We start from the raw sequence: 12858 nt of genomic DNA, 5'->3' as shown, positions 1-12858 counted from the left end.
ACCACTAAGGATCATAACACTGAAGGCTTCAGGATCCTCAATCCAGAGTACTGCTAACAGGGCTGGCTGAGACCGGCCGGTCCGAAGGCACATCCAGAGTTCCCTTTGCAGGTGGAAATCAGTGCCTACCTTCTAGCGCCTGTGTGTTGTAGTACTTCCCTGCTGAGCACCACGGGATAGTCCTCACAACTAGGGTTGAGCGACTTTCATTTTTTTCAGATCGAGTAGGGTTTTGGGAAACCCGATTTTGTCCAGAGTCGAGTCGAGTGCATTCGGCCGATTATCGCTAAAAGTCGGGGATCGACCGAAACACGAAACCCAATGCAAGTCAATGGGGAAGCATAGTCGGCAGTGAGTGGAGGCCAGGAAAACACCTACAGTGCCCATTTTAATGCCAAAAACATCCATTCTTGTTTCTGAAGCTTGCCAATCGTAATTAACTTTATAATAATAGTTGGGCATAGGGAATTGGGGGTCATTTGGCAAAAGTTGTGGGGGGAGTAGGGCTGGCTCAATTTTTTCGTGGGCCCAGGAAATGCGGACTACGTCACGGCGGTGTTGCAGGGAAAGGTAAGTATTTAAACGTTGCAAGTGCTGTGATCCTGAGCAAGCAGGGGGGGCCCACTCGTTCGCATTGGCACTGGCACAGGGCCCCTCAAAGTACGGCGGTGTGTTTGCATGGCGGGGGCGCCTCCCACCAGCAGCGACACTTTTGCGTACTCTGAGGGGCCCTGTGCCAGTGACGTCGCCAACGAGTATGCCCCCCCCACCTGATGAAGGAACCTGCACTTTCATCTGCACCTTCCTCTTTGTCCCTGTGTAAGGTGGTATAACATGCGAGAAGGGGAACCTTACTTTCAGCAGGGTCAGATTCTGGCTGTGTAGAGTACAAGGGGAATGTAGTGGTCTAGGTCAATGTACCAGCAGACTCATTTAGCAGTGGCTGGGCAATGGGCAGGATGAGGAGGAAACAGATATAGGGCCAAAGAATAAAGTAGGCTAAATGCAGTTCAAAATTGGTAACAGGACTAAACAGGCGGCATTGCTTTGTTCAGTGGAGTAGCAAACCCAAGAGCAGCAGACACTGTTTCAAGGGCCTAACCACACTAGTAGGCCAAATGCAGTTTAATATCTGATAGTATAGGGCGAAAGGCAGAATGTGGAAGCTCAGCTTTGTTCAGTTGAGGACAACACCAGGGAGGGGCAGAAGCCGTTAGTAGGCCCTAACCACCATTTTGTTTTTTCAAAACCACTTAATGAGAGCCGGAAGGTTGAAGCTCAGCTTTATTTAGTTGTGGGCAACACCAGGGAGGGGCAGAAGCCGTTAGTAGGCCCTATCCACCATTTTGTTTTTTCAAAACCACTTAATGAGAGCCGGAAGGTTGAAGCTCAGCTTTATTTAGTTGTGGGCAACACCAGGGAGGGGCAGAAGCCGTTAGTAGGCCCTATCCACCATTTTGTTTTTTCAAAACCACTTAATGAGAGCCGGAAGGTTGAAGCTCAGCTTTATTTAGTTGAGGGCAACACCAGGGAGGGGCAGAAGCCGTTAGTAGGCCCTATCCACCATTTTGTTTTTTCAAAACCACTTAATGAGAGCCGGAAGGTTGAAGCTCAGCTTTATTTAGTTGAGGGCAACACCAGGGAGGGGCAGAAGCCGTTAGTAGGCCCTATCCACCATTTTGTTTTTTCAAAACCACTTAATGAGAGCCGGAAGGTTGAAGCTCAGCTTTATTTAGTTGTGGGCAACACCAGGGAGGGGCAGAAGCCGTTAGTAGGCCCTATCCACCATTTTGTTTTTTCAAAACCACTTAATGAGAGCCGGAAGGTTGAAGCTCAGCTTTATTTAGTTGTGGGCAACACCAGGGAGGGGCAGAAGCCGTTAGTAGGCCCTATCCACCATTTTGTTTTTTCAAAACCACTTAATGAGAGCCGGAAGGTTGAAGCTCAGCTTTATTTAGTTGAGGGCAACACCAGGGAGGGGCAGAAGCCGTTAGTAGGCCCTATCCACCATTTTGTTTTTTCAAAACCACTTAATGAGAGCCGGAAGGTTGAAGCTCAGCTTTATTTAGTTGTGGGCAACACCAGGGAGGGGCAGAAGCCGTTAGTAGGCCCTATCCACCATTTTGTTTTTTCAAAACCACTTAATGAGAGCCGGAAGGTTGAAGCTCAGCTTTATTTAGTTGTGGGCAACACCAGGGAGGGGCAGAAGCCGTTAGTAGGCCCTATCCACCATTTTGTTTTTTCAAAACCACTTAATGAGAGCCGGAAGGTTGAAGCTCAGCTTTATTTAGTTGAGGGCAACACCAGGGAGGGGCAGAAGCCGTTAGTAGGCCCTATCCACCATTTTGTTTTTTCAAAACCACTTAATGAGAGCCGGAAGGTTGAAGCTCAGCTTTATTTAGTTGAGGGCAACACCAGGGAGGGGCAGAAGCCGTTAGTAGGCCCTATCCACCATTTTGTTTTTTCAAAACCACTTAATGAGAGCCAGAAGGTTGAAGCTCAGCTTTATTTAGTTGTGGGCAACACCAGGGAGGGCAGAAGCCGTTAGTAGGCCCTATCCACCATTTTGTTTTTTCAAAACCACTTAATGAGAGCCGGAAGGTTGAAGCTCAGCTTTATTTAGTTGTGGGCAACACCAGGGAGGGGCAGAAGCCGTTAGTAGGCCCTATCCACCATTTTGTTTTTTCAAAACCACTTAATGAGAGCCGGAAGGTTGAAGCTCAGCTTTATTTAGTTGAGGGCAACACCAGGGAGGGGCAGAAGCCGTTAGTAGGCCCTATCCACCATTTTGTTTTTTCAAAACCACTTAATGAGAGCCGGAAGGTTGAAGCTCAGCTTTATTTAGTTGAGGGCAACACCAGGGAGGGGAAGAAGCCGTTAGTAGGCCCTATCCACCATTTTTTTTTTTCAAAACCACTTAATGAGAGCCGGAAGGTTGAAGCTCAGCTTTATTTAGTTGAGGGCAACACCAGGGAGGGGCAGAAGCCGTTAGTAGGCCCTATCCACCATTTTGTTTTTTCAAAACCACTTAATGATAGCCGGAAGGTTGAAGCTCAGCTTTATTTAGTTGAGGGCAACACCAGGGAGGGGAAGAAGCCGTTAGTAGGCCCTATCCACCATTTTTTTTTTTCAAAACCACTTAATGAGAGCCGGAAGGTTGAAGCTCAGCTTTATTTAGTTGTGGGCAACACCAGGGAGGGGCAGAAGCCGTTAGTAGGCCGTAACCAAAGTTGAAGGCCAAATGCAGTTTAATTTCTGATACTATAGGCCGAAAGCCAGAAGGTGGAAGCTCCGATTTAGACAGTGGAGGACAATTTGAATTATGGACTGCAGACATACTTAGTAGGCTGTCCTCTGTGGACCATGCATCCAACACATTAACCCATTGTGCCGTAATGGACACGTAATCTTCCGTGGCCATGCCTACAGGTCCATGCGTCTGTTGTCAGGTGCACCTTTGTACTCACAGATTGCCAGAGTGCATGGACAATGCGGTCTTCTACAAGCTGGTGGAGGGTTGGGATGGCTTTTCTCGCAAAAGAAGTGTCGACTGGTTAGCTTGTAGCGTGGTACAGCGTAGTCCATCATGGCCTTATTAATAGTAAATAAAATATATAACTAGGCTCTATGAACTTTTAAATAGGTTCCAGGGGTACACGGGCAGCATTGGTGTGGTCAGTGGAGGAGTATTGCAAGTAGGGGCCGCAGACAGGCTCACAAAGGCCTAAAATAACAAACAGTAGGCAGTCATGGCAGTTTGAAATCGGTTACATGGATACACAGGCAGGCACTCCAGGCAGCATTGTGGTCAGTGGAGGAGTATTGCAAGTAGGGGCCGCAGACAGGCTCACAAAGGCCTAAAATAACAAACAGTAGGCAGTCATGGCAGTTTGAAATCGGTTACATGGATACACGGGCAGGCAGCTTGGTGGTGAGTGGAGGAGTATTTAAAGTAGGGACCGCAGACAGGCTTCAAAGGCCTAACATAATAAAATGGGCTGGCTGTAGGCACTTTATAATTGGTTCCAGGGGTACACGGGCAGCAGTGGTCTGGTCAGTGGAGGACTAGTGGAAGGAGGGAGCGCAGAAAGGCTTCAAAGGCCTAAAATAACAAACAATAGGCTCATGGCAGTTTTACAGCGGTTACATGGATACACGGGCAGGCAGCTTGGTGGTCAGTGGAGGAGTAGGGACCGCAGACAGGCTATCAAAGGCCTAAAATAACAAACAATAGGCTCATGGCAGTTTTACAGCGGTTACATGGATACACGGGCAGGCAGCTTGGTGGTGAGTGGAGGAGTATTTAAAGTATGGACCGCAGACAGGCTTCGAAGGCCTAACACAATAAAATGGGCTGGCTGTAGGCACTTTAAAATTGGTTCCAGGGGTACACGGGCAGCAGTGGTCTGGTCAGTGGAGGCCTAGTGGAAGGAGGGACCGCAGACAGGCTTCGAAGGCCTAACACAATAAAATGGGCTGGCTGTAGGCACTTTAAAATTGGTTCCAGGGGTACACGGGCAGCAGTGGTCTGGTCAGTGGAGGCCTAGTGGAAGTATGGACCGCAGACAGGCTTCGAAGGCCTAACACAATAAAATGGGCTGGCTGTAGGCACTTTAAAATTGGTTCCAGGGGTACACGGGCAGCAGTGGTCTGGTCAGTGGAGGACTAGTGGAAGGAGGGAGCGCAGAAAGGCTTCAAAGGCCTAAAATAACAAACAATAGGCTCATGGCAGTTTTACAGCGGTTACATGGATACACGGGCAGGCAGCTTGGTGGTCAGTGGAGGAGTAGGGACCGCAGACAGGCTATCAAAGGCCTAAAATAACAAACAATAGGCTCATGGCAGTTTTACAGCGGTTACATGGATACACGGGCAGGCAGCTTGGTGGTGAGTGGAGGAGTATTTAAAGTATGGACCGCAGACAGGCTTCGAAGGCCTAACACAATAAAATGGGCTGGCTGTAGGCACTTTAAAATTGGTTCCAGGGGTACACGGGCAGCAGTGGTCTGGTCAGTGGAGGCCTAGTGGAAGGAGGGACCGCAGACAGGCTTCGAAGGCCTAACACAATAAAATGGGCTGGCTGTAGGCACTTTAAAATTGGTTCCAGGGGTACACGGGCAGCAGTGGTCTGGTCAGTGGAGGCCTAGTGGAAGTATGGACCGCAGACAGGCTTCGAAGGCCTAACACAATAAAATGGGCTGGCTGTAGGCACTTTAAAATTGGTTCCAGGGGTACACGGGCAGCAGTGGTCTGGTCAGTGGAGGACTAGTGGAAGGAGGGAGCGCAGAAAGGCTTCAAAGGCCTAAAATAACAAACAATAGGCTCATGGCAGTTTTACAGCGGTTACATGGATACACGGGCAGGCAGCTTGGTGGTCAGTGGAGGAGTAGGGACCGCAGACAGGCTATCAAAGGCCTAAAATAACAAACAATAGGCTCATGGCAGTTTTACAGCGGTTACATGGATACACGGGCAGGCAGCTTGGTGGTGAGTGGAGGAGTATTTAAAGTATGGACCGCAGACAGGCTTCGAAGGCCTTACACAATAAAATGGGCTGGCTGTAGGCACTTTAAAATTGGTTCCAGGGGTACACGGGCAGCAGTGGTCTGGTCAGTGGAGGCCTAGTGGAAGGAGGGACCGCAGACAGGCTTCGAAGGCCTAACACAATAAAATGGGCTGGCTGTAGGCACTTTAAAATTGGTTCCAGGGGTACACGGGCAGCAGTGGTCTGGTCAGTGGAGGACTAGTGGAAGGAGGGAGCGCAGAAAGGCTTCAAAGGCCTAAAATAACAAACAATAGGCTCATGGCAGTTTTACAGCGGTTACATGGATACACGGGCAGGCAGCTTGGTGCTGAGTGGAGGAGTAGTGCAAGGAGTGTCTGTCCCAGTACTCCCAAAATATAAATAGATGTTAATGTCTCGCAAAACAACCAAAACAAAAAAAAAGGTGGCATACTTAGGTACAGGGGTGGGCTCATCTGCTGTGTTTCTGACATAGTAATTTGGCAGTAACTATTTAATGGTGCCAATATAGGACACAGACACAGACTACTTTAAGTTGCATCATAGATGTCTACAAATTTGTATTGTCAGTGCCAGACATTGAATGATGTCAGCGAATAGACTAAAGATTGGTGGAGCTGTGCGACATAATTTTGCACGTGGTAGAGCCCAGTTTGAGCTGGGGTAGGGGGGAACTCTCTTGAGGCCGGCGGGACCGCCCCAGGGCCACTCATGTTACAACGGTGTGTCTGACGTTGGGTGCGCACCACCACCGCCAGAGACACTACATTGTACTATGAGGGACCCAGTAGCAATGCCGTCAACCAAAAGCGAGCACACCCACCTCTTCAGACAAACAGCAGTCTCACGGGTGCTTGCGCCAAGTCGCGATACCACGGCCCCGTGTGGGGAGTTTGGCCATTTAGGGAGGTGTAAACATGTCGTATGCTGTACAATCTGCAGCAGCAAATTAGACATTAGAAAAGTAATTCACAGGCAAGAGCTTTTCATAGGAAAGCTAGGTGTCGGCCGGGCAAGGTGGGGCAAAAGATTTTGAAATCCAGTTGTGGTTCATTTTAATGAATGTTAGATCGTCAACATTTTGGGTAGCCAGACGAGTCCTTTTTTCGGTTAATATTGACCCTGCAGCACTGAATACTCTTTCTGATAGGACACTTGCTGCCGGGCAAGCAAGCTCCTGCAATGCATATTCTGCCAATTCTGGCCAGGTGTCTAATTTGGAGGCCCAGTAATCAAATGGGAATGACGGTTGAGGGAGAACATCGATAAGGGATGAAAAATAGTTAGTAACCATACTGGACAAATGTTGTCTCCTGTCACTTTCAATTGATGCAGCAGTACCTGTCCTGTCTGCGGTCATAGCAAAATCACTCCACAACCTGGTCAGAAAACCCCTCTGTCCAACGCCACTTCTGATGTGTGCACCCCTAACACTCCTAGTCTGCTGCCCCCTGGAGCTCGTGTGAGAACGATCACGTGCGCTGTGTGCTGGGAATGCCTGAAGCAAACGGTCAACAAGAGTTGATTGTTTGGTTGCTAATATTAGTTCCAAGTTCTCATGTGGCATAATATTTTGCAATTTGCCTTTATAGCGTGGATCAAGGAGGCAGGCCAACCAGTAATCGTCATCGTTCATCATTTTCGTAATGCGTGTGTCCCTTTTTAGGATACGTAAGGCATAATCCGCCATGTGGGCCAAAGTTCCAGTTGTCAAATCTCCGGTTGTGATTGGTTGAGGGGCAGTTGCAGGCAAATCTACGTCACTTGTGTCCCTCAAAAAACCAGAACCCGGCCGTGACACGCAACCAATTTCCTGTGCCCCCGTGAAAGTTTCCGCATTAAAAATATACTCATCCCCATCATCCTCCTCGTCCTCCACCTCCTCTTCGCCCGCTACCTCGTCCTGTACACTGCCCTGACCAGACAATGGCTGACTGTCATCAAGGCTTCCCTCTTCCTCTGGTGCAGACGCCTGCTCCTTTATGTGCGTCAAACTTTGCATCAGCAGACGCATTAGGGGGATGCTCATGCTTATTACGGCGTTGTCTGCACTAACCAGCCGTGTGCATTCCTCAAAACACTGAAGGACTTGACACATGTCTTGTATCTTCGACCACTGCACACCTGACAACTCCATGTCTGCCATCCTACTGCCTGCCCGTGTATCCTCCCACAAATAAATAACAGCACGCCTCTGTTCGCACAGTCTCTGAAGCATGTGCAGTGTTGAGTTCCACCTTGTTGCAACGTCTATGATTAGGCGATGCTGGGGAAGGTTCAAAGACCGCTGATAGGTCTGCATACGGCTGGCGTGTACAGGCGAACGTCGGATATGTGAGCAAAGTGCACGCACTTTGAGGAGCAGGTCGGAGAACCCAGGATAAGTTTTCAATAAGCACTGCACCACCAGGTTTAAGGTGTGAGCCAGGCAAGGAATGTGTTTCAGTTGGGAAAGGGAGATGGCAGCCATGAAATTCCTTCCGTTATCACTCACTACCTTGCCTGCCTCAAGATCTACTGTGCCCAGCCACGACTGCGTTTCTTGTTGCAAGAACTCGGACAGAACTTCCGCGGTGTGTCTGTTGTCGCCCAAACACTTCATAGCCAATACAGCCTGCTGACGCTTGGCAGTAGCTGGCCCATAATGGGACAACTGGTGTGCAACAGTGTCATCTGCCGATGGAGTGGTTGGCCGACTGCGTTCTGTGGAAGAGCTGTAGCTTCTGCAGGAGGACGAGGAGGAGGAGGAGGGGGTGCGAACGCCTACAGCCAACTGTTTCCTAGACCGTGGGCTAGGCACAACTGTCCCTAAATTGATGTCGCCTGTGGACCCTGCATCCACCACATTCACCCAGTGTGCCGTGATGGACACATAACGTCCCTGGCCATGCCTACTGGTCCATGCATCTGTAGTCAGGTGCACCTTTGTACTCACAGATTGCCTAAGTGCATGGACGATGCGCTGTTTAACATGCTGGTGCAGGGCTGGGATGGCTTTTCTGGAAAAAAAGTGTCGACTAGGTAGCTCGTATCGTGGTTCAGCGTACTCCATCAGGGCTTTAAAAGCTTCGCTTTCAACTAAACGGTAGGGCATCATCTCTAACGAGATTAGTCTAGCTATGTGGGCGTTAAAACCCTGTGTACGCGGATGCGAGGATAAGTACTTCCTTTTTCTAACCAGAGTCTCATGTAGGGTGAGCTGGACTGGAGAGCAGGAGATCGTGGAACTTTCGGGTGTGCCGGTGTACATGGCAGACTGAGAGACGGTTGGAGACGGTATTGTTTCCGCCGGTGCCCTAGATGCAATATTTCCTCCTACTAAACTGGTGATTCCCTGACCCTGACTGCTTTTGGCTGGCAAAGAAACCTGCACAGATACTGCCGGTGGTGCGGAAAATGGTGGCCTTACAGTGACGGAAGGGATGTTGCGTTGCTGACTAGCTTCATTGGCCGAGGGTGCTACAACCTTAAGGGACGTTTGGTAGTTAGTCCAGGCTTGAAAATGCATGGTGGTTAAGTGTCTATGCATGCAACTAGTATTTAGACTTTTCAGATTCTGACCTCTGCTTAAGCTAGTTGAACATTTTTGACAGATGACTTTGCGCTGATCAGTTGGATGTTGTTTAAAAAAATGCCAGACTGCACTCTTCCTAGACTCGGATCCCTTTTCAGGGATTGCAGACTGAGCTTTAACCGGATGGCCACGCTGTCCTCCAACAGGTTTTGGCTTTGACACGCGTTTTGGGCCAGATACGGGCCCGGCAGATGGAACCTGTTGCGATGTTGATGCCTGCTGCGGCCCCTCCTCCACCTCCGCTTCTGAACTACTGCCGCCTGCACCCTGTTCCCCCAATGGCTGCCAATCGGGGTCAATAACTGGGTCATCTATTACCTCCTCTTCGAGCTCGTGTGCAACTTCGTCTGTGTCACTGTGTCGGTCGGTGGTATAGCGTTCGTGGCGGGGCAACATAGTCTCATCAGGGTCTGATTGTGGATCTGTACCCTGAGAGGGCAATGTGGTGGTCTGAGTCAAAGGAGCAGCATAGTACTCTGGCTGTGGCTGTGCATCAGTGCACTCCATGTCAGAATCTACTTGTAATGGGCATGGCCTGTTAAATGTTTCACTTTCTAAGCCAGGGACGGTATGTGTAAAGAGCTCCATGGAGTGACCCGTTGTGTCGCCTGCTGCATCCTTCTCTCTTGTTGTAGTTTTTGCTGAGGAGGACAAGGAAGCGACTTGTCCCTGACCGTGAACATCCACAAGCGACGCGCTGCTTTTACATTTACCAGTTTCGGAAGAGGAGGCAAAAGAGCTAGAGGCTGAGTCTGCAATGTAAGCCAAAACTTGCTGTTGCTGCTCCGCCTTTAAAAGCGGTTTTCCTACTCCCAGAAAAGAGAGCGTTCGAGGCCTTGTGTAGCCTGACGACGAAACTGGCTCCACAGCTCCAGACTTAGGTGGAATATTTTTATCCCCACGACCACCTGATGCTCCACTACCACTACCATCATTACCAGCTGACAATGAACGCCCACGACGACCTCTTGCACCAGACTTCCTCATTGTTTAAAAATCGTAACCAAACTAACTTTATTTGTTGCTGTCAAACAACTTACACGGTGAGCTATAACTTCAGTATGATTTCAATATCCCTTAACAGGTTGGTGAGACCACAAGGAAAATCAGGCACAATGTTACACACTCTGCTTTCTGTGACACCAAATCACAGAGATGACACACACGCAGGACTGTCACTCAAGCACTAATGTCAATATTAATCTCCCACCTAATTTATTTTTTTTTTTTTCTCTGTGAGACTTTAGAAACCAAATAATATTTAAAAAAAAAACAAAAAAACAAGGCTTTCTATGGCCCACTGAATGAGAGATGGCACGCACAGGAGTGGCACACAAGCCCTGACTGAGGCCAATATTTTTCTCCCACTGATTGATGTAGTGTTTTTGTGTTGAGGTTGATTTTAAAACACAAATGAAGGAAAAAAATAAAAAGGCTTTCTATGGCCCACAATTAGAGAGAGAGGTGGCACACCCAGGAGTCAAGACTGGCACACAAGCTGAAATGGCAATATTACTCTCCCACTGTTTTTTTATGTATTTTTTTTTTATTTTCAGGGAGACTTTAGAAACCAAATAATATTAAAAAAAAAACAAAAAAACAAGGCTTTCTATGGCCCACTGAATGAGAGGGACAGAGGTGGCACACCCAGGAGTCAAGACTGGCACACAAGCTGAAATGGCAATATTACTCTCCCACTGTTTTTTTATGTATTTTTTTTTTATTTTCAGGGAGACTTTAGAAACCAAATAATATTAAAAAAAAAAAAAAAAAACAAGGCTTTCTATGGCCCACTGAATGAGAGGGACAGAGGTGGCACACCCAGGAGTCAAGACTGGCACACAAGCTGAAAGGGCAATATTACTCTCCCACTGTTTTTTTATGTTTTTTTTTTTTTTATTTTCAGGGAGACTTTAGAAACCAAATAATATTAAAAAAAAAAAAAAAACAAGGCTTTCTATGGCCCACTGAATGAGAGGGACAGAGGTGGCACACCCAGGAGTCAAGACTGGCACACAAGCTGAAATGGCAATATTACTCTCCCACTGTTTTTTTATGTATTTTTTTTTTATTTTCAGGGAGACTTTAGAAACCAAATAATATAAAAAAAAAAAAAAAAAAACAAGGCTTTCTATGGCCCACTGAATGAGAGGGACAGAGGTGGCACACCCAGGAGTGAAGACTGGCACACAAGCTGAAAGGGCAATATTACTCTCCCACTGTTTTTTTATGTATTTTTTTTTTTATTTTCAGGGAGACTTTAGAAACCAAATAATATTAAAAAAAAAACAAAAAAAAACAAGGCTTTCTATGGCCCACTGAATGAGAGATGGCACGCACAGGAGTGGCACACAAGCCCTGACTGAGGCCAATATTTTTCTCCCACTGATTGATGTAGTGTTTTTGTGTTGAGGTTGATTTTAAAACACAAATGAAGGAAAAAAATAAAAAGGCTTTCTATGGCCCACAATTAGAGAGAGAGGTGGCACACCCAGGAGTCAAGACTGGCACACAAGCTGAAATGGCAATATTACTCTCCCACTGTTTTTTTATGTATTTTTTTTTTTATTTTCAGGGAGACTTTAGAAACCAAATAATATTAAAAAAAAAAAAACAAGGCTTTCTATGGCCCACTGAATGAGAGGGACAGAGGTGGCACACCCAGGAGTGAAGACTGGCACACAAGCTGAAAGGGCAATATTACTCTCCCACTGTTTTTTTATGTATTTTTTTTTTATTTTCAGGGAGACTTTAGAAACCAAATAATATTAAAAAAAAACAAAAAAAACAAGGCTTTCTATGGCCCACTGAATGAGAGATGGCACGCACAGGAGTGGCACACAAGCCCTGACTGAGGCCAATATTTTTCTCCCACTGATTGATGTAGTGTTTTTGTGTTGAGGTTGATTTTAAAACACAAATGAAGGAAAAAAATAAAAAGGCTTTCTATGGCCCACAATTAGAGAGAGAGGTGGCACACCCAGGAGTCAAGACTGGCACACAAGCTGAAAGGGCAATATTACTCTCCCACTGTTTTTTTATGTTTTTTTTTTTTTTATTTTCAGGGAGACTTTAGAAACCAAATAATATTAAAAAAAAAAACAAAAAACAAGGCTTTCTATGGCCCACTGAATGAGAGGGACAGAGGTGGCACACCCAGGAGTCAAGACTGGCACACAAGCTGAAATGGCAATATTACTCTCCCACTGTTTTTTTATGTATTTTTTTTTTTATTTTCAGGGAGACTTTAGAAACCAAATAATATTAAAAAAAAAAAAAAAAAAAAAAAAAAAAAAGGCTTTCTATGGCCCACTGAATGAGAGGGACAGAGGTGGCACACCCAGGAGTCAAGACTGGCACACAAGCTGAAAGGGCAATATTACTCTCCCACTGTTTTTTTAGGTATTTTTTTTGTTTCAGGGAGACTTTAGAAACCAAATAATATTTAAAAAAAAAAAATAAATAAATAGGCTTTCTATAGCCCACTGAATGAGAGATAGCACACACAGCAGTGGCACACAAGCCCTGACTGAGGCCAATATTTTTCTCCCACTGATTGATGTAGTGTTTTTGTGTTGAGGTAGATTTTAGAACACAAATGAAGGAAAAAATAAATAGGCTTTCTATGGCCCACTCAGTGAGAGATGGCACACACAGGGATGGCACTCTAGCAGAAATGCCAATCTTAATCTCCCACAAAAAAAAAAAAAAAAAAAAAAAAAAAACAGGGACTGTCCTACAATTACTATCTCCCCTGCAG

At 46.8% G+C, this 12858-nt stretch overlaps 1 long non-coding RNA gene across 1 annotated transcript; it reads left to right on the top strand.

Annotated features, from left to right (window-relative positions):
* Nucleotides 1-11093: 11093 nt before the first annotated feature.
* LOC143815400 (uncharacterized) lies at nt 11094-12394 on the top strand. Its single transcript, XR_013223738.1, has 2 exons — nt 11094-12069; nt 12246-12394. It is a non-coding gene; the product is annotated as an uncharacterized LOC143815400 (long non-coding RNA).
* The last annotated feature ends 464 nt before the right edge of the window (nt 12395-12858 follow it).

The sequence above is a fragment of the Ranitomeya variabilis genome, chromosome 3 (assembly GCF_051348905.1).
Source record: "Ranitomeya variabilis isolate aRanVar5 chromosome 3, aRanVar5.hap1, whole genome shotgun sequence".
In the NCBI taxonomy this organism is placed as follows: Eukaryota; Metazoa; Chordata; class Amphibia; order Anura; family Dendrobatidae; genus Ranitomeya; species Ranitomeya variabilis.
The sequence above is the reverse complement of the archived record's forward strand: the minus strand, read 5'-3'. Positions and strand labels throughout refer to the sequence as shown.